The following is a 19,708-nucleotide window of genomic DNA, read 5'->3' as shown; positions in this document are numbered from 1 at the left end:
CGACAGCTACCAGTCAGCTTGGAATCAATACAGAGTAGGGAAACCTACAGTGGGGGCTGCTGTGTTCCAAGTAGCCAAGGCAATCAATACACTTCTGCTACAAAGAGCAGGCATTCTGGGAAATGTGCAGGACATAGAAGATGGCTTTGCTGTGATGGGGCTCCCTAACTGTGGCGGGGCAATAGATGGAAGAGATACATTGTGGAGCATAGACTAATCTCTTAGCATAAATGAAGGTCTGTCCCAAGATGACAGGGATGTGTCATGTAAAAGATCACAGTTATGCTTTTAAGCATCCACTATGCAGGAGGTACACCACAGAGACCTTAAAGGAACAGCTGGACTCTGGTGTCAGGCATAGAATATTAGAACTGGAAGGGATCTTAAGAGGTCATCACGTCCAGTCCCCTGCCAGGATGAAGCATCTATCAGGGATGGTCTAGAAGGTGTCGATCCAACCTGCTCTCAAATATCTCCAGTGATGGAGATTATGGAATCTCCCTAGGGAATTTATTCCAGCATTTAACCACTATGACAGTTAGGAAATTTTCCCTAATGCCCAACCTAAACCTCTCTTGCTGCAATTTAAGTCCATTGTTTCTTGGAGAACAATTTCCCCCCCTCCTCCTTGAAACGCCCCTTTAGATACTTGAAAACAGCTATAATGTCCCCTCTCCGTCTTCTCTTTTCCAAACTAAACAAGACCAATTCTTTCAGTCTTCCCTCACAGGTCATGTTTTCTAGACCTTTAATCATGTTTGTTGCTCTTCCCTGGACCCTCTCCAATTTCTCACATCTTTCTTGAAATGTGGTGCCCAGAACTAGACACAATATTCCAATTGAGGCCTCATCAGTGCAGAATAGAGCAGAAGAATAACTTATTGGATCTTGCTCACCACACTCCTGTTAATGCATCCCAGAATCATGGTTGGTTTTTTTGCAACAGTGTCACACTGTTGACTCATATTTAGCTTGTGGTCCACTATGACCTCTAAATCCCTTTCTGAAGTACTCCTTCCTAGACAGCTGCTTCCCATTCTGTATGTGTGAAACTACTTGTTCCTTCCTAAGTGGAATACTTTGCATTTGTCCTTATTAAACCTCATCCTGTTCACCTCAGACCATTTCTCCACTTTATCCAGATCATCTTGAATTATGACCCTATCCTCCAAAGCACTTGCAACCACTCCCCTCTTGATATCATCTGCAAACTCAATAATTGTACTTACTATGCCAGTATCTAAATCATTGATGAAGAGATTGAACAGAACCAGTCCCAAAACAAACCCCGGTGGAACCCTACTTGTTATGATCTTCCAGCACGACTGAGGAGTGTCTTGGGAGGTATCCATGGATTGGCTTTGGATAATGGTCGGGTCCCCGACTAGAATCCCACGTAGCCAAAGCAGCATATTGGGGCACTGTCCCAAATCATCTGTTTGCCTCCTTTGTTTTCTGGTTTACCTCTCTGATCTCCTTTATTTTCACATGGCACTGCTGGGCATTCCTGTGTAAGGGGACTGTTAGCCCCTTACTAAAACTCTGTGGGAGTTTTTGGTTCGCCAGCTCCCAGTATCAAAAGGGGAAGGGTCCATGAGACTGACAGACCCCAGAGACAATGGAAAGCAGCCAACACTCCAGCTCAGCCTGATTGACAGGTTGGACAGGCCAGTGAGGAAAGCGAGAGGCCAGGCCCCGTCCTCCCTGTGAGCTGGGATTGTTCTGGGTCTCTCTGAGCAAGGAGAGAACTGAGAGACAGCTAAGAGCAGTGCAAGCTGTGTGGAGAAATCCTGCAGCAACAGAGCCAGGCACACACAGCCCAAGGAGTGCAGACCTTGTGTTAAGCAGCAGACTGGCAGTGCTCAGAGAAGCCAAAAGGGACAATGCAATGCAAGGAGCTGGAGACTGGCAAAGCAGCACAGCCTACAGCTGGGTGTGGTGAGCAGCTGGGACCAGCAAAGTGCGGGGAGAGGCTCTGAGCAGGGAGATATCACCAGCCAAGAGGCCCAGCAGGCCAGACTGGGAGAGGGGTCTGGCCACTTAGAGCTTGAGGCTGTGTGGTCACTGCCAGAGCAAGCGTGTCCAGCCTGCAGCCCCTCTGCAGCACATTCAGGGCCTCTAAGGGGCCTATAAGGAAGAGACTGTGAACTGTCCTTACACTCTGCAGACTGCTGTTTTGATGTCCCCGTGCTACAGAGCAGGGCTGTGTGTTCTCATTTAACCATTCTTAGCACCTCAGAGTGGGGACACCCTAACTCCTACCCCTAGTGACTACAAGGTAGGGGATTAAGCCCCAGGAAACCTGGGCCCAGCCTTGTTGGGGTTTCAAGGACTCTGCTACTCAGGAGAGTGGAGGGGGAGCCCTCAGGATCAGGGAAGCTGTGGGGTAAAGGAAGTGGGAGCGGGGACTCAGATCCTTTTGCTGGTCCATTTCATGGGGGTGGTATAGAAGCCAGGAAAGTTCTCTACAATAGCGGGACCATTCCCCCGCTTACACCTGGCATATCCTCTCTGCCATGCCCTTTGCCATCTTGGTATAGAGATGAGTGTTTCAGTTCTGCCTGAACAGATTCCTTTTCCTACAGAGCAATGAGGTCCAAGCTCTCTTACATGCTCTAAGCTCATGCTTGTTTGTGACCCTTGGCATTCATGGCCAAGTGTGCTGCTGCTATGTGCTGCCTTCTCTGAGGTCTGCTCACCATGCTGGCCACATAGGAAATTAAATTCAGATTTTGCCAGGGCTTTTCCTAGGCACCTGGAGAACAGCAGAGTTGAAAGTCCTGGACAGAGCGGTCACACTGGGCACTGAGACATTTCCTGGAGGCCAAGAATATGTACTATTACAGCTCTGTGTCTGCACTACCCTAAAGCCAACCATGCAAGGACGAATTTATTGTTACTCATAAAAAGCAGGAAATATCAAAATAGACTTTAATGGCCCTTAAAGGTGACAGAACAGGCTTAGTGGTATGAATTCACTGTTTAGGGGGGAAAAAATTGACCTAATTTGGTTAAGTTCAACCAAAACTCCTAGTGTAGACCAGGCCTCAGTGACTTATCACTTGGCTTGGCAATGAGAAGTGTGATGCCTCACATAAGAAATGGGCAAGGGAAATTATTCAAGGAATTAGATACCTGAGTCACTGAATAAGTAGTTAAGTGGTTGTAATTAGTTTCTCTGAACACCAGAAAGGTATAAATCCTGAATTACATTTGCCATAATAGCAAGTCAGTAGCTCACTGGACACATACTGATTACAAGCAACAAAGTAGAGCATATTACAGATGTCATTTCCTAGAGTCAGCAAAGAACACCTGGCTGCTTACACAGGAAAAAAAAGTGAGCCCATTCAGTGCAAGTTGGAACAAGGCTAATTTGCTGCAGAAACACCCTGCCTCCAACAACATTTAATACAGGAGTAAAAAGGTGAGGCAGTTGGCTTAGATTTATATCAAGTTCCATAATTTAAAGCCAGGTTTCCAAAGACAGTAAGATTTTGACATATCTGCATTTCAAATCATGCAACAAAAAAAAATTCACAAAATACTTCTCCTACACACATTAGTCTGCCATGTCATAAATTCTGAAAGAGGGTAAGCTTTAAAAAAAAAAAAAAAAAAAAAAAAAAAAAGAGGCAGTCATAGCTATTTAACATGGCCAAAAGAATTAAAAGTTTGACAATTTTTTTTATTTTAATCCCCTGCCACCCATGTTTATAATGATTAATTGATTAAGCTTCACTTAATCAATACCTGATTGACTCAAAAAAGAAAAACCCAACATTTAAAAGTCTTATGCAAATGACAGGAACAACTCATTCATGATGCAAAACTTGACTCTTAAAAAAAATGCAGGCACTTCCGTAATAGGTACAGCTATTGCATGGTTTTTTTGGTTTTGGTGTTTTGTTTTGCCCACTCCATCTCTGTATTTCATGAATACCAAAAAATGCTACATGACAGTGAAAGAGTATCACAATTACACACTGAGTGCTGGAGTTTTGGGTACATCACACAGTTAGACTAACAAAACATATAGATGGTATCATGAGCTTTTGTGGGCACAGCCCACTTCTTCAGTGGAACTCCATAACTCAAAATTATGAGTTTTACTGTATTTGAGTTTTTTCTTACAGCTCTAGTTTCTGGAGGCTTGTGATTATGGGAATTTTTTCGAAATTAAAAAAAAATGTTTCTATCTTATATGGTTACATGCATAGAGTACCTGAAGATGTCCACTAGGTATGATTTTTTTTTAAATTCTCAAACCAGAAATTAAATAAAATCCAGTACATATTTTCAGAAGTTTGACTTAAATATCCATTAATTTCAATGGGGGGGGGGGGAGGAGGAAGGATGGGCACTAACATGATTTTTTAGTGCTTTGGGGCTGACAGTACTATGGACTATGTTGCCCAAAACTTAATTATGCCTTTTAATTCTTCATCCATGGCTTTAAACTGGTTCCAAACATCATAATCAAGTTAATCCAGTCAGAGGATTCTTGTAAACAAGTAACATCCAGCCCCACTTCTTCCATCAGCTCAGAGTTCAAGCAAAAGACTTGAATTCTGTCCCCCACGGTTCCGGACCCTAAGAGGTGCCATAAATCCACACACCACAGTTTTAGACTTCCATATGCTACATGTGTGTGTCAGTGTTCCTTGTAAACTGCACTTGTGCAGTCACTCAAGAGAGATTCAAATGCCAACTGATTAGCAGAGCCCCCCCACAACTAGGTTTTATTTCTACTGGTAGTGCACAGTCACACATGCCTCAAGTACCATTTAACAGTGCACATGGAAAAATGTATTCCTTGCGTGAATGGAAATATTCCACACATGGATGGAAAAGAGAGGGAACATTGGAATGTGTGTGCGCATGCACATATCGTGGTGGTATGAGGCGGGGGGGCAGAATAGCATTGGAGCAGTTAGTACTGACAGATGCTAAGCTTGACAGTACAACCTGAAATTGAGGAGCAAAGCCCTTAATATGTTGCCTTGTACTTAAGTCAACCAACCCTCCCCTTTCATGCAGGAACCTAGACGCATTCTACATATGTTCTGTTGCAATTTCATTTTTCAAATATTCCTCATGCAGTTGATACAAATATTTTTGTTTCGGGAAAGCTGCTCTCCAGCTTATGCCTTCTAATCACACAAGCAAATTGGAAGCCAATCCTACAGTTCCTGGCTACAAGGCTTTTGGCAGGGATGCTGCTTCCTAGAGCATCCAACTCCTATTGGAGAGAACAATCACAGGCCCTGCAGATAAGCAGCTCTTATATCTGTGCCCAGTCCATGTTTTACTCAGCTAACATGATCCCCTCAGGTTCTCTTTTGAAAACAGAGGCTATATTTATGCATTCTCAAGTAAAAGGAACTATTTTGCTCCTTAGAGTCCATGAAGTGTCAGTAGGATAAGCTTGGAGCCAGGGGCACAGGGAAATAAAGTGTGCAAAAAAATATTGCAAGGGGATGTGGATTAAACACTAAGGAGAGGGGATCACCACATAGGAGTGTAAAGGGTTTGTTTATTCAGTTAAAACTGGGAAGGGAGAGGAATCTCACTCATACACTCAATCACACTTACAGTCCCAGGCAGGATGATAAGGCGAGCAGAAGGCAGTTCATATTGTTTGATCTTCCCAAGTTAACTCCTAAGCTGGTCCGCTGACCAGGCAAACCAAGCAGAGGGCGATCTGGGAGGCTCCACTTGATGGTCAACCCACTGTGTGTCTGTCCCTCTTTACTTTAAGGATCAGCCACAGAGTCTGGGCCTCTTGGGGCCGTGTGCATTGTTGTTTACTCCTGCTGTTTACCTCAGACATTCTTCTACACTCACTCAGGGAAGGGATAGGGGGTTAACAGACAACACTCCAACAGTTTAGGGAACCAAATAACATCATTAACAGGTGACAAAGAACCACCACCATTTTAACTCTCCCCTTGCTCCTCCTTTGCCTCCAACAATAACAATTTGCATTTACATAGCAACCACTGTTGTCCTATGCAAGACTCAATCAAGTTTATCCTGACTACACCCACAGAAGGGAAATAGAATTACCCCTGCATTAGAGATTACGGAAGCCAAATTACATTAATACTGCACAAAATTAGGTATGCATCAGCTGCCCATGTTATGCAGGTCAGATTAGATAATCTGTTCTGGCAACAGAGCAAAAACAATCACTCCTTTTCCCCCACAAACTCTGTGTCTACAATTCGGTATATAAAAATAGAACCCAGCTATTTGTGCGTTTTCTTTCACAGAGAAACTTTTGTGTTACAGCCCCAGATAATCCAACTAAGATGACCAATGCTTAAAGAAAAAGACTGACAAGAGGTGCAGATACACACATCAGAACCACTCTAGATGTTACTATACGGCTCATGTATGAGCAGTTATCGGAATGTTTACATTACAATGCAGAGCTAATACAGCCTGAATGCTAACTGGGCCTTAGGTTATCTTGCAGTATATGTTGTGCATCAAACACATATTTAATCAAGGGGAGCTGAATTATTTCCTAGTAGCTAGCATTTAGATAGGGATGCGCAGAATAGTCATCTTTCCTGCATAACTTCATATTGATTTTTGGCCAAATTGTAATAAGCCTAGAACACACAAAAGGTGAAATATTTCATTCAGCTTTAGAACGTCACAATTAAAAACTCTCATGCACAGAACATTCATATTTTCCCATAGTTATGCCCAGCAGAAATCATCTCATAATGGAGAAAAATGTTAAATCCTCAGCAACAAGCCTTAATCCTACTCAGTCATAATGATTACTCATATTTTAGAAAAAGCTTGGCAATATAGTGATATACCAATCTTCAACCTGCTAGAATAGAAAGCTATTGGTAGAGCTGGATGAAGAATGGATGTGATTCTATGAAGTTTTAAAATAAAATAATTTCTCGTCAAATGAAACATTTCTTTTTTTGTACAAATTAAAACCCATCTTTTGATTTTTGACCATTTAACACTGTTGAATTTTTTTAAATAAAAATGAATTTTGAAATGAGTCATATCAAACAAAAAACAAAATCTTTTGTTTAAAAAAATATGGGAATTAAACTTTTTTGGGGGGGAAGTGGCAATGAGTGTGTCTGAATTAAACAACTGAGGTCTCCAAATCTGCATTTTTTACCAAAAAGCATTTTGGCCAAAAAGAATCACCTCACTCTAGTTATTGACCTTATGGGAAGGGTTTTCAAGAAGGGATCTCAGACAGGGAGAGTCAGAGCAGTGTTGAAAGTCAAAGTAGGCCAGTGAGTGGCACTTAGGAAAATTTCACTCACAAACCTCTTCGATATCATGTACTTCTCTGATGCATTCGAAGCTGTCTGCCTTCTAGGTTACTATTGTCCTGTAAGATCCAAGTGCTCAAACATGTTGAGAGTTGACAGGCAAACATTTTCTAAACTGGAGGACAAGAAGTTACTTACTAAAACCATAAAAATGAGAAGATATTAGCTGAAAACTAAGAGGATAAGAGCTTTTTAGTTTAATTCCAATCTCAGAAATTATGGCAACCTGACTTGGCAGAAGTTCTCAAGAACAGAGCTGGCAGTGGAAACTTATGTCAAAGCTAGCATCTTGATAAGGAGTAAAACAGTTCCTATTAGAGAGAGATCTATTATGTCACTGGTAAGAAACAAAATGTTAAATTCTAAATATGAGACTGTAAAATCTTACTCATTTGTTTCAGGGATCAACAATATGGGCAGCATTGGGTTTTTTCCTTGCCAGCTATAATAGCTATACTTAGATATTGTATCCAAGAAGGGTCAGTGTTTGTTTTTAGGGAAAGTCTGCTTCTTACTTCTCCAGGTTGAATTCTTAACCTTTGCCTCGATATAATATCCAAACTATGTACACATTATTCAAGATATTATCATTGTAGTTACAATGGGCCTAACTGCAGATATGGAGGTAACTCCCTGAGGACATCAATTACATGGTACAATAGGAACAGATGAACCACTTAACACAAAACAATCATCATGAAACTTCAAACAATTATAAGTGGAGAAATCCGATAACTGAGTTTAAGAGTTATATTTTTGCCTATGCAATTTTTGGCAAAAGCAGAAACTGACACCATGATGACTGCTGTTCCTTTTAGATAACTAGTTCTTTACTTTTCTAAAGCCCAGATATGTCACAAAAGCCTATTCATATTTGCAGCATATAGTCTTTGTTCAGAGATATTCAGCTTACTTATATTATGGTAGACCATAATATGTGTGTGTGGGACGAATCTTACTGAATTATGTCCAGGTATTTTAGAAATTACCTGTATTAAAAAAAGCAAATGTTTGTGGATTATTGGGGGACCACATGTAATTTCTTTAAAAGGGAGAGGAGATGACTAATCTAAACCCAGGGAAGTGTTATGAGCTCCACAGGACTAGTTCAATTAATGTCAACTTCTAAAGTGAAATGGTTTCCCAGAAAATCTCTGGCGGGATGTATACACAAATGTACACCCTCTGGAACTCACAAGAACTCAACCTTCTAAAGCTTCACCTTAAGTTAGGGATCTTTTGTCTGTTGGTCACCTAAGGACAGGTTAGAGAGACAGACCTTACGAAGAAGTGATTCAGGCTATGTCTATACTTACCAGTTTTAGCACAAAAAGTCAGGGTTTTATGCAAAACCTGCACCAGTGTCTTCATTGGAAGTGCGCGTTGTGTGTGGAAACTGCTGAGTTTCAGTGCAAAAATAAAACCACTGCATAAGAGACTTTTTGTGCCAATGAAAAAAAACTCTGGATTGCTTCTCTCACTCTGATTGCTCACAGGGATGGGTCTGTGAAGATATGGTAGAGCTCCCTATGTTTTATCATCATGGTTAGGGCTTCTGACAGAGGGCTGTTCTCATTCCAAAAATTGGAACCAGTAGTAGAGTGACAGAGATTAAGTCTTCCATTGTCAGTTTCCCATGTTTGCTACCTCTCCTGCAGCATCAAAGTTACAAGCTTAATGAAACCTAATTAAAGACACTGCTGCCTTTGCCCCCTAGATCTCTTTATCATCACAAACATTGTTGAGATCCTTGTGAAAATTTTCAAACGAGTTAATTTCCTGAGCCATTGTGGTCCTTATCCTACAATCAGCATTCAAAGAGATTTTCAAATGCAAAGAGAATGCTTCTTGATCAACTTTTTCAACATAGCTACAAAGCGTGGATGCTAAATGCAATTGTGACCCACTGGTGAATGCATGCCATTTGTCTCTCCATATTGATCCACAGATGTGTGGTTACACCTGCTAGTTACAAAGCTTTGGCTCTCTCAAAATTCAGTTCATTGCTCTTTTTGTTTTTTAAAGGGGCACCTTAAGATTCTGCTCTCTTATGCAAACAGCTTACAAGAAACTGATACCACCATCAGTTTATGTAGACCAATCCTTTTGTCTCCATATTGACAGTCACCAAAATACTTGTATTTAAAACAGAATTGGTGTACAATGGATGCTTGGCTAAGTAAGCAGATGAGTCCTTTTCCCAAGAGGTAGGTATAGCAGGGGAAAGCATTTTACAGACTACATCCTGGCTGGAGAACTTATCCTCCCATTGCTCACCCCACTTCATATACTCAAAAAAAAGATACTTAAAAATGAAAATAGGCACAGGTTTAAATAAATGGAAATAATCCATGTGCTACATTTTGCATACACTCCAGATTAGTAAGGGGGTAACACAATCCCTCCTCTGCAACCTTGGGTGTCTCACAATGCTTTGCTTTGGTAGCTCCCAACTTTGGTGGCTCACAATCCACCCACCAGCATGTAGGTCTCACCTTGAGTGTCTGTATATAGTCACAGCCCTGTGCAGCAACTCTAATGCCAGCTGACTGTCAGGAAACACCAGCCACACTAAGGCTTCCAGCAGCCTTGGTTGCTACCTGTAGTGTAGGGTGATCCTAACACACTCCCAAATCTTCCTGCAAAATGTGCATCCTGCACTGTCCAGCCCTCTTCAGATATTATAGGCCTGTAATGGATGGCAAAGGACTCGCCCTCCTTTGAGGACATGTACCCATACGCACCTCTGTTCTGACTGGCTCTGGGAGTAGAGGTATCCCAGATGCCCTTTTTTCCTCAGGTGCCTGAGACCAGACTTCTTTTCTATCCCCTTTTATAGCTAGTGGGAGTTAAGGGAGACTCAGGCCTGCTCACTAGTCTGGGTCTCAGCCCAGGGACCCTGAAAATAGCAATTGCCTGCTATGTATCCTTACTGTCCACTGCTATTCGCTCCCTGGGATGCTTCCCCAAGAAGATGCTCTGTCCACTCTTCTCTTTCTGGAGTCTGAGATAAATTTCTCACAATGACTATGTCCGGGGTTCAGCAATTTGCTGTAGCCCACCACAGCCAGTCTTCAGACACTAGACCTGGGTCTGCAATCCAGCCCACACTCTGAGCTGTCCGAGGTACCTTTGCCTTCCCAGTCAGTCCCTAGGTCTGCCTGGCTTAAGCTCCAGAGAGGAACTACCAGGACCTGGCCCTGCAGCTTCTGTATACCAGCTTTCTGGGCCCTAATTGGCTGCAGCCAAAGCAGCCACTTCAGCTTGCTGGAGGACCTCTCCTCTGCTCTTTTCCCTAGGGTGGGGTGCATTTGGGCCTACTTCACCTTGTCACAGGGATCAATATGCAACAGCTGGGGTAACTCTAGCTAAAGTACCCAACAGCTCAGTTTAATCAACGTTGGGATCTGTTTTGATAAAGAATACAAGTTGATTTAAATACAAAGAGATTGATTTTAAATTAGTACAAGACACTAAAGTCAGAAATGGTTACAAGAGAAAAAGATAAAGCTCTTCCCAGTAACGGAAATGTAACACACTAGACTTGGATCAAAGTAAATTCCTTCCACAACAAGTTCCCAACAACATAGTGACCAAATTCTCAAGTCAGGGCTGGACAAAGTCCGAAGGGCTGGTCCCTTTGTCTTCCTAGGTGAAAGACAAAGAGTAAGAGTGAGCACCACACCCCAGGGCAGTTTTGCCCCTCATTCTTTTAGTCCAGTCCTCTGTAAAGAGTATTATTCTAAGGATTACACCTCAAGGCAAAGTTTAATCAAACAGTAAAGGCACAATACGGAATCTGGGGGGTAAAGGTGACTCCATGCTCTCTCGTCTCCCCTGTCTATGCTCAAACACCAATTTTTCTGACCTTTCTATTGCTGTTCTTAAGTGTAAACAAGATTCTTATCTGTAAACTGAGGTGCGCACACACATTCCTTTAAGACAGACCTGTTAAACCACTCCTGCCTAACTGGAGCTATGGGGGTTTGAACATGTGCTACCAACATCATTCAGAGGGAATTCTTAACTTTAAAGATACTGTTAAGCAAATTAATTTTTAATTGATACCTCACAAGGCATATTGTGCACCGAGTATCACAATAATGTGTAGTGTGAATACAGGGATGCATCTGGTCACATCATGGCAGATGATAAAAGACGTATTCAGGTCTTACTCAAGTAATACATTAACTAGTCAATGCCAAGGTGTCACCTCACCACCGTTACCCTGCTGCTAGTTATTAAATCTGCTTATTGAATCTTTAGACTGTAAGCGATTACAGACAGGGTCTGTGTCTAATTATGTACAGTACTTGTGCTGCACCTAACACAACCGAGGTCCCAGTCAGGATCAGGGCCAGTGGGCACAATTGCAACATATCAAAGAAAAATACAGCACATGGGTTCATGGCCTGTCTCCCCAGCCCTTGAAGGACTCCCTGCCATGCTTTTAATTCTCAGGCCCTTCCTTCAGGGCACCATTTTACTAGTTCAAACAAAGCCACCCAAAATAGCAAAAGTTTACAGCTAAAAATAGGCTGCAGAAATCCAGTGTCCTTTCACTTTCTCAGATGGTCACAGGAGCCTCCTTCCTGCAGCCTCCTTTAAATTGAGGCCTCTCACCCCTTCGTAGGGAACATCTAACTTGCTTCCAGCGGGGTTTGATAATAGGAGTGGACTGATCTTTAAACCCACCATAATTCTGCCCAAGGTACACCAGGCAATACTGTTTTCAACTCATTGAAAAGTGTTGCTGTTGAACCAATGAACAGACCAGCTGCTGGGACCCCATTAAAAATTTAGGCAGAAATGCAAAACACAGGAGAGAAGAACGTAACATAAGAATGGCCATACTGGGTCAGACCAAAGGTCCATCTAGTCCAGTAGCCTGTCTGCCGACAGCGGCCAACACCAGGTGCCCCAGAGAGGGTGGACTGAAGACAATGATCAAGCAATTTGTCTCCTGCCATCCCTCTCCAGCCTCTGACAAACAGAGGCCAGGGACACCATTTCTATCCCCTGGCTAATAGCCTTTTATGGACCTAACCTCCATGAAATTATCTAGCTTCTCTTTAAACTCTCATAGTCCTAGCCTTCACAGCCTAGAAAAGTGTAAGTGAAACCTCACAGAAGTTCCTGTGACCCCAAAGAGGCCAGCCTCTTTATCCTCTCTTTTCCATTAGGTTGCCACCTATTTAAGTTTTCTAGGAAGGCCTTGTGACTGTTATTCCTTTCCCTCCAAGAGTACAGTGACCTGCTCTTTCCAACCTGGGCATGTAGCAGCAAATCAGTCTGCTCTTCCCCAGCCTCCAATGGGGAGACGCTTCAGATGAGCAGAGCTGCTTACTAACTCAATTGCCTTCTTTTTTTCCCTCACTCCACACCTTCCATCTTCAGCAGCAAGACCATTAAATATTCTTTCAATACTGCTGTTGGCCATTACCCAATTATATGGCCTGAGTAGGGTTGCCAGGTGTCCAGTTTTTGCCCGAACAGTCAGTTTTTTCTGACCCCTGCCCAGTAAAATGCCTGGTATTTTCTGTTTCTCTTGGACGGAAGGCCCATGGGGACACTTCCCTTGGCATGGGTGGGGGGAAGTGAGGACCACAGGGATTCTTAAAGGCACTCAAAAACTTTTGTCTCCTTGCATGTGGTTTTTTTTTTTGCGCGCCATGTTTGGGATTTTTGGTGAAAGCATCTGGCAAACCTAGGCCAGAGATTTCCTAAAGTAAGTCAGTGGGTGGACTCACCCAGGCTTTGAAAGCAAACGCTGAGGAGACCAACTGAGCAGGATTCACACAACCATGATCACTGACTCAACCATACTTCAGCCCCAATCAGAGATAATTCACTCATTTAACTTAAGTTTCCCCTAGGAGCTCTGGAGTTCTCAGGAATGAACATGTAACAGTCTGAGAAAGTCCTTCCCAAAAATTATAGGAACACAATCTCTGCACCTCTGACTAGACTCTAATTTTCTTTGCCTTCTTATAATTTCAACAGGCCTATAGTTTTGTGCTTTTAATTTTAAAAAAATTGCTTCCAGACTTCAGTAGCTACTGCCAGAGTTAAGCCTCAGCAAATTACAGTCAAGTTATGAGGCTTCTGCAATATATCACTTTACAAAGTGGAAATGCTGACAGACATGCCCCCACGCCCAGTAGCTAACATGCGAGCTCATTTCTGCTTGCACTGTGGGACTCAGGCTGATAGTTACATGAGTCAAGAACAGCAACATACATAACAAAGAAAGCAGTTAGTTATCAAGAAATTTTCATTAGGAGCTACTGGGAAGTGAGACATTTCCTGCTTTTTTGTTTTCAATTTACAAAGCATCTCTCTGTAGGGGGGTGGGGGAAGGATTATTCAGCTGAAGTTTATATAGTCACTGGGAACCAGAGTAGAAAAACAAGCATATCCACTACATCTAATACATAGATAGAAGATTCTAAGAAAAGTGTGGTTTTGTGCACATTTGCCAATGTTACCCTCAGATACATGTTTATATTAGGGCACCCACCAATGCTAACACCGGTTCTACAGAACCAGCAGTAATTTCTTTCTAAATGTTTCCTTGAGCAGATGCAGGCTGGAAAGACAGTTCTGAAGACCTGTCCACTAGGTGGTAACTGCTGCACTCCAGGAGGATTATCAGTGTGGAATGCAACTAGACTGAAATGAAGATTCACTTCAAAGACTTGTCCACACACAGGAAAATGTTGTGGACTTTTACAGATGTTGTGCCACCTCCAGCCCCATCCCTGTGCCTCACAAAGGATATGCCTATTATAGTCCATAGCTAGAAAGCCTGGTTCTTCAGATCAAGCTACAGAAACATGTTTTCATCCTTAGAGGTCCCTGGTTCAACCTAGGTTCAAAATAGCTGCTGGCTTACTATCTTCACTTCAGCACCATTGATGGTGAATGAGATTCCTCCTGTCCCTACCTCTCATCTACCAGAACTGCGGCTTAGCAGAATCAGTGGTGAAAGAGAATTCTGTTGAGCTTGACTCTAGCCCAGCATTATGAAGAGGCACAAGAACTACAGAATAAGTTGGAGGCTCTCAATTGCAAGTGAAATACTACCACCAAAGTTAACATCAGAAGCCCTAGTGTAAATTGGTTGCTGGCATCATTCTTTAGACCTGCGGTAAACAGATAGAAACTTAAAACATTGGTGGCAGCAGTTATCTTATCTACATGTGGGCTCACAACACAGCTGACACTCAGGGAACTAAGCCAATGTTGTCAATACTAGGAAATCATTGCCAAGTTTCCTCTAGCATTTAAAAGACTTAATAGTGAAGCTGCAAACATGCAGCCTGCGGCCCTCTCATGGTAGCATATCTTATATACAGTGATGCACCACTGCAAGCCTATTAGTCTAAGTCTCCATCACCCTGCTCCTGATGGCACCATTAATATCCATGCAAACTGAATGCCAAATTCTATTAAAATCAGAATTTGTAGCATTTTATACCCATGTTTGCACTGGAGGAAATGGTTGCATGAAGGGACCAACTCTCCACTGCCTTGAACTTCAAATCTCAATATTCAACACACAGAATTCCACAACGGGACAGAGTGGTTTTGCTTGTGGCAAAGTACTAAGCTGAGGTCATGCATTAACTTGCCGAAGGCCAACGTGCCATTGTTACACATGTTTAATAGGGTAGGAAACAGAGTGTGGCTAGCTAGATCATGCCTTACTGTCCCATTTTACCTTTTTGCTATCACCACCCTGTTTTGCAAGCATAGCCACTGCTTTTGTTATTAACACATAGTTCTGCTGTAACCAATGACTACTCCCTGCAAACAGCCAAGAGACTGAACAAAGTTCTCCATCAGTTTTCTCTTATGTGAGGCTCTAAGCAACTGGAATCCCTTTTTTTAAATGTTTTTTGAGACTAAATATACATACACATTTATAGGAGGGGGGGAAATCAGGGCACTATTTAGGCTTCTGGCAAGATCTCAGTGTTGAAAAGTTTGGGCATCCCTTTTATGATCTGTATAAAGTAAACATAAATCCAGCTTCAGTACTAGTGCTTAAGCACACACCTACTCCAACAGCAGCACTCTGCTCAGAGCCAAGTGAATTATTGAGACTGACACTACCAACAGGAAAAAAAAAAGGTGATTGTCTTCAAGATTCCAGCAGTGATAAAGACATCAGTGGAGCAGGGATGGCAAACACTACACCAGTTTAGATCATGACTCAAATCGATACTGCAAACTATGTGTGTTTTTGAAAAATATAATAACGTGAGACAGACCTCATCCTCTCTTGAACACAAATTGGGTTTTCCAACAAAACAAATTGACTAGTTCAGAAATTTAAAGTGTTAAATAGCACTATGCCATCCTTAAGCCTTTCAGTGGAGAAATCAGCACTGATGCACATGGCACATTTATGCTTGCGCCACCTTCATAATTTCATATTTTCCTGGCTAGTGGATTCATCCTGGCACAAAAACCTGAAAACAAAATTGAAAACTGGAGCATCAGTCCCCCTTAATTGTGATTTCAGATATTGACCATAACATGAAGTCAGTCAACTGTGAAAGCGTCACTCTCAGCAGCAAATTGAGTTTCACACGATATTGTGCTGCTCAGCAACCCAAGTGTTTGTCTGAATTATGCTCTCCATGTTTCAAATAATTGAATTTTCTCTGAAACATGTGTTCAGTTTTAAAAACTCATTTCTGAAAGCAAATAAGCCATTTACATATAACAAAACAGGGTAGGAGAAGAGAGATTTGTCGACACTTTTAAAGTCTGTTTTCCTGATGCTACCGAACTAAAACATTTATCTAACCCAGTAGTTCTAAAGCTTCCTGAGTTAGCATAACATCTAAAATTCTTACTACTTTGCACACCACCTTCAGAATTACAATACATTTAGTTATAATCAATTCTTATAAGCCATGCCGCCTACCACTAACTATGGCCCACAAGCCACCAGAGGTATATGGTTTGAGAAATAGCTTCCAATTAAGTCAATAGCAGACCTTCCAAAGGCTTTAATGACAACAACATTGAGTCCATAATGTTTGAAAACTTTTCAAAGTGCAGTACCAGGAGATTTAGTTAGATTCCCTCCAATGCAACAAAATTCAAGTCAAATAGTTAAAAGGAAAGTGAGTCAGCAGAACTAGACTTGACATCTCCTCACATATTCACAGTCAGGAGTACAGCTTCACTCAGAACTTTTGAAAACATTCATAAGAGAACATTTCTTCCAGCATTTTTCTTCCTTTTGCCATCCCCAAAGCAATAAACGGCATCAAATTACAGAGATGAAGCAATCCATATACTTTCAGTGAGGTGAGAATCCAGCAGAGCTAGTTGCTGTACCCGGGTGAAGTCAGATGACTCCCTATCACAGGAATGAAGTGCTGAATAAGTCTTCTAAAAAACAATGCCTTCAGCCAACCCTCTGAATCACCCACAAACCAAATAACTGGAAACTAACCTCAGCCCATTGCTGCACAATCCATGTCATGCACTTGGCATGCAATGATGTTGAAACATCCTAAAATCTGAAGACAGGATCTAAGAGCCTCATTAAACTGATTTGGTATTAGATGAAAACTGTGCAACAGCTGCTGAACTTTACCCATTGAAAGGGAACTACTGCCTTAGAAGCTTGGATAGCAAGCAGCATCTGAACTTAAGTCTACCACCTGATTAAGGCCACCATTTCTTTATTACAACAGCTAATGACAGGCTTGACTAATAGAAATCACCACTGCCAAATAGGGAGGAAGTAAAATTAATAAAATTATAATAATATACAAGAAAACATTTCCTTCACTGAATATTTAAGCATTATTTTTACATTCCCCTTGAAATAGTGGGTGCTTGTTAGAGTTTTATTTTCAGTCCTATTCAGGGGAATGTATCTGATACCTTTACAGAAGAAAGAAGTGTTCTATCAAGTATGGACAAGCCAGATTCCTTTCAGTCATGAGCACAGGAAATTTGATAGAGGGAGAAAAAAAAAAGACAATGAATTCCTTCATTTCATCCTGTTTAGTTTCTTGATTAATCTCTGTTACTAACTCTATTCCACATTCTGTGTTACAGAACATTTTTTGATCCCAAGTACAAACCTAGAACCATATTTGTATCTGATATTAGGAAACTGGCAAGTCCTACATTGCAGGATAAAATTAATTTAGCACAGAACAGTGATCTGTTTAGTATCCTGCCACTGGCCATGGTCAATATCTTATGCTTCAGAGGAAAGAAAGCCACTTTTTAGGAGATGAGAAGTATACACATATACAAATAATAAATACAATCATACCATATATTCAGGTATCTTCTGAATTTATAAGCCATCTCAGCAATTATCAAGTTAACATTCAGTACAAAAGACTCTCAGAGCAATTATGCATCCATCCAGTTGATCCCTGTTCTCCATTCATTTCCAGAAAGCTAAATAAATTAGACTATATTTGCATTCTATTAGATGTTGTGGTTTTACGTTGTTTCAGCATTACCAGGAATGGGTGATTTTAGTGCAATTTTTATTATTATTGAGTCACTACATTAGCAAAATAAACCATGTTTTTAACTAGATTAATAGGTAACTTGAAGGAAGACAGAGATAAAGAGCTAAACTCCCACAATCTGGACATTTTGAGCATCAAATGCAAAGGTTCAGAGCATGGTAAGCAGTGCTCCTTCTAAGCCAGTGTTTCTTAAACTATGTTCCATGGAACATGTTCCGAGAACAAGTCGCAGGTGTACCACGAGCTTTTCTTTGTTTGTGTTACTTCTTTGTCTGACTACAATTTTTTTTTTAAGAAAATTTTCATAGGTGTTCCACATAAAAAAATATTGTTTGGTGTTCCGTGATCTCAAAAAGTCTAAGAAACACTACTCTAAGTTGTGCACTTGGGCAGCGGCCCAGGGGAGATTCAAGTGCCACCCAGCTGATTGGCAAAGCTACTCACAGCCAGCAGCCTGTGTTTCTATGGTGGTGCACAACTTCACATGACTCAGTGCACAGAATACATTTTATTCTGCAAATGGATGGAAAAAATTAGAGGGAACATTGATGGCAATTCATTTCTGGACATGCTCACCATGCTATAACCAGAATACCAAACTTTTTCCCCCTTGACCCAGAAGAAGGACACTGGCTACCACAGAACACTCATCTTTACTAGATTCTTAAAATAACTCCATGACATAGCAGTTGCCATTTTTCTAGCTAAATACTTCTGACAAAATGAAACAGTCTTTAATTGCTCCTGCCCTACATATTTGTTTTACATATGTAAAAAAAACACAGCTTCAAAGTTTAGCTATTGGGTTGAGAAAATATTACAATGAATGCAAATAGCCACAATACTGTAGTACTTTCACCATCTAAATATCTTACCACACACCATTAATATCTATTGAAGAGAACACCCACATAAACATATCGGACAACACTTAGCACCTGCCCAGATAAGAACAGACACACAACCTGGAAGCATTGCTTTCGCTTGTCTCTCTTCTGGTTGTATCAACTCTGTGCTTAGAGGAAACGATCATGCTGCCGTGTCCACAATACTCAACAGGCATCCCCGAATGGCACTTTAAGGCTCGCTTTCTTCCATACAGCCCCCTAGCTTCTGCAGCCACCTAACGGGCGATTTAAGGAAAGTGGAGATCAGAATCTAATGTTTCTGGGCTATCAACTGAAGTCCTTTGGCAACTTGGCTAGCTGGGAGCTAGGGCTGGGGAGGGGAAAGTAGTTTAACTGCATGTTGCTCCCTCTCCATCCAGCGCCAGCCTCTAGAAGGGCTCAGGAATCGCCCCAGCTTGTTTAGCAGCGCACGGGAGAGCAGAGACGGGATCTCTGTCCCTGGGCTGATCAGTCCTCCGCTCTCACTCACCCCGAAACTCCAGGGCTCCTCGGCTGCGCCTCCCCGCCTAGGAATCAGGGCGCTGCCCCTAGTTCCCTCCTGCCGAGCTGGGACCAGCGCCGAACGACTTACCGCCTCCAGGACCCTGCTGCCCCGGCCGCCGCCGCCGCCGCCTCTGGGCCAGGAAAGGTGAGCGCCGCGCCTAGGACAGGAACCGCCGGGCCCTTCGCACCAATGAGAGAAGAGCATCTCTCCAGGGAGGGGAGGTTCCCCGCTGCCAAGCCCGCCCTCACACTAGAGACCTGCTCAGGCTGCCTGCCCTGCGCTGTTCTCTCTCGCCACCTACCCCTCCACTCCCTTCCCCAGCCACCCCCCTTTCCTTCTCACTCCCCCACCTAGCCCTCCACTCCCTCCCCTTTCCTTCCCACTCCCCTACCTATCCCTCCACTCCCTTCCCCAGCCACCCCCTTTCCTTCTCACTCCCCCACCTAGCCCTCCACTCCCGCCTCTTTCCTTCCCACT

General features: G+C 42.4%; 1 protein-coding gene across 6 annotated transcripts in view; it reads right to left on the bottom strand.

Annotated features, from left to right (window-relative positions):
* The window catches only part of SYTL2 (synaptotagmin like 2), a 91,579-nt gene extending 72,103 nt beyond the window's left edge, over positions 1-19,476 (bottom strand). For 2 of the 6 annotated variants that reach the window (XM_075919415.1, XM_075919419.1), the window contains exon 1: positions 19,319-19,476. The gene's annotated coding sequence lies outside the window, so the exon portion shown is untranslated. Of the gene's footprint in view, positions 1-16,794; positions 16,908-18,804; positions 18,963-19,216 lie in introns of those variants that run through there. The other 4 variants (XM_075919417.1, XM_075919420.1, XM_075919416.1 and 1 more) reach the window with 4 other exon arrangements.
* Positions 19,477-19,708: the final 232 nt, after the last annotated feature.

This window comes from Pelodiscus sinensis, chromosome 1 (assembly GCF_049634645.1).
Source record: "Pelodiscus sinensis isolate JC-2024 chromosome 1, ASM4963464v1, whole genome shotgun sequence".
Lineage (NCBI taxonomy): Eukaryota > Metazoa > Chordata > Testudines > Trionychidae > Pelodiscus > Pelodiscus sinensis.
This window is presented reverse-complemented; position numbering and strand designations above follow the sequence as displayed.